Source organism: Onychomys torridus, chromosome 4 (genome assembly GCF_903995425.1).
Source record: "Onychomys torridus chromosome 4, mOncTor1.1, whole genome shotgun sequence".
NCBI lineage: Eukaryota > Metazoa > Chordata > Mammalia > Rodentia > Cricetidae > Onychomys > Onychomys torridus.
This window is the reverse complement of record NC_050446.1, coordinates 85,769,385-85,771,739: the sequence shown is the minus strand read 5'-3', so window position 1 is coordinate 85,771,739 and position 2,355 is coordinate 85,769,385. Positions and strand designations below refer to the sequence as shown.

The following is a 2,355-nucleotide window of genomic DNA, read 5'->3' as shown; positions in this document are numbered from 1 at the left end:
CAAATTAGTAAATGACACAGAATATGTCAATATGAGGCAACTAGGATTATGATTTGATTTGTAAGTCATTTTGTTTTATAAGAGGATGTATACCTCAAAATTATCTTCAGTATCTACTGTGGTGAGTTGAGATTGAAATATAATGATATATTTTTAAATAATAATTTTGATAAGTAATTCAATGAAAACATTGCAAATAATAATCCTGTTAAAATGACTCACACAGTGTTGTGTCCATGCATAGTGATGAGTGGTGATTATTATTTTATAACATTAACCTCATCCTCTACTCTTCAGACACAAATAGGTATATGATGCAGCTATTACTCTTTCTAAGAGGTAAAAATATCTAACTATTAGACTTTCAAATGCACTTTCTTAACAGTTATTTTCATAACAATATATTCATGCAACTAATACCATGAAGAAGTGAGTCATATATGCAATCTTTGTGGTTAAAATAGTATACACACAATGAATTTTATGATTAGGTGTCTAAAAGTCATCCCCAAATTCACATGTGATTTCTCAGCTTTTTTTATGGCATTTTTAATATCTTTATTTCTCAGTGTGTAGATGGCAGGATTCAGGAGAGGTGTGATGACTGTATAAAACACAGAAAGAATCTTGTCAACCCAAGTGATGTTGACTGGCCACAAATAGATGAAAATGACAGGCCCAAAGAATAGCACAACCACTATGATGTGGGATGTACAGGTAGAGAGTGCCTTCGATGAGCCATCTTTAGAGTGAAGCTGAACAGTTAATAGAATGTAAGTGTAAGATATCAGCAAGAGAATGAAACAGGTTGTTGCTAAAACACCACTCTCAGCTTTTATCACAATTCCAAGAGTATCAGTATTCATGCAGGCTAATTTCATCACCAAAGGAATATCACAGAAAAAGCTATTACTCCAGGTCCACAGAAAGGTAGTTCCAAAATCAGGATCAGTTGACTCATGGCATGCACAAATCCAATGATCCATGATATCAAAACAAGCCAGATGCATTTGTGTCTGTCCATGATGCTGGTGTAGTGAAGTGGCCTGCAGATGGCCACATATTGGTCATAAGCCATTGTTACAAGAAGTACTATCTCACCTCCTCCAAAGAAATGCACATAGAGGATCTGGCTCATGAACCCCACAAAGAAAATGAGGTCTGTAATCAGTTTGGGTGTATTTACTGAGGAAAGGCAGAAGTCAACAAATGAGAGATTAGCTAACAGAAAGTACATGGGAGAATGGAGATGATGATCAGTGATGATTTTTCCCCCATTTTTCTTTATTAAGAAATTCTCTACTCTATATACCACACACATGTGCCCCCTCATTCCTCCTCCCATCCTTCAACACTCTGTCCCTAGCCACCCCATATCCCTACGTCCACAAATCAAGGTCTTCTATGGGGAGTCAGCAGAGCCTGGCACACTGAGCCTAGGCAGGTCCAAGTCCCTCCCCACTGCACTAAGGCTGCACAAGGTGTCACACCACACTCACCAAGTTCCCAAAGGCCTGCCCATATACCAGGGACAGATCCTGATCTCCCTGCCTGGGTGCAAACAGTTTTTAGCCAAACATCCGTCTTCCATATACAGAGGTCCTAGTCCAGTCCCCTGTGGGCTCCACAGCCACTAGTCTACAGTTCATGGCCTTCCACTAGTGTTGCCGGTCATCCCTGCATGACTCAGTGGTTAATAGTAAATGACTGCTCTTCCAGAGGTCTGAGTTCAATTCCCATTATCCACATGGTGGATAACATTGATGATTAATATCACAACAAAGAATTTGCCCACCATAGTCATCAGGTAGAGAATGGCAAAAGGCAGCAGGAGGATCTGTAGTTCCCTTGAATTTCAAAATCCCTGAAAAACAAACTCAGGCACCATAGAATGTTTTGCTTCTTCCATTTAACACATTGTGCTCCAATGGGTTGAGAGAGACAGAGTCTAAATATGAATTCCTGAAATAGTAACAACTTAATGTTCAGAGTCAATTAAGTGGAAGATTTTGAAATTGAAATCCTTGCATTGCACCAAATCAAATGTTAAATATATCTTTCTTGTATTTGTTCATTGTGTCTAATCAGTGAAAGTTTTAAAAGTAGAATGATGGGTCAAAATTTTGCACATCTAAAAGACAATGTTTATAGGTATCAATATGAGTATACTGTTTAAAAGTATCAGTAGCACATATTCTCTTTGAATTTTTCCAATATTTAATCTGCTCTTTCTAAATGGAATCAAATAATTTTCTTCACTGACTATTAGAGTCATAGTTGTGGCTTGTTTACTTGACCATCCTAATTTCAAAATGACAACCTATTGACATGTTTCTAACATAAACACAAAATTGC

At 37.5% G+C, this 2,355-nt stretch overlaps 1 pseudogene; it reads right to left on the bottom strand.

The window, feature by feature from the left end:
• Positions 1-455: 455 nt before the first annotated feature.
• On the bottom strand, positions 456-1,909 carry LOC118581853 (annotated as a pseudogene).
• Between the last annotated feature and the right edge of the window lie 446 nt (positions 1,910-2,355).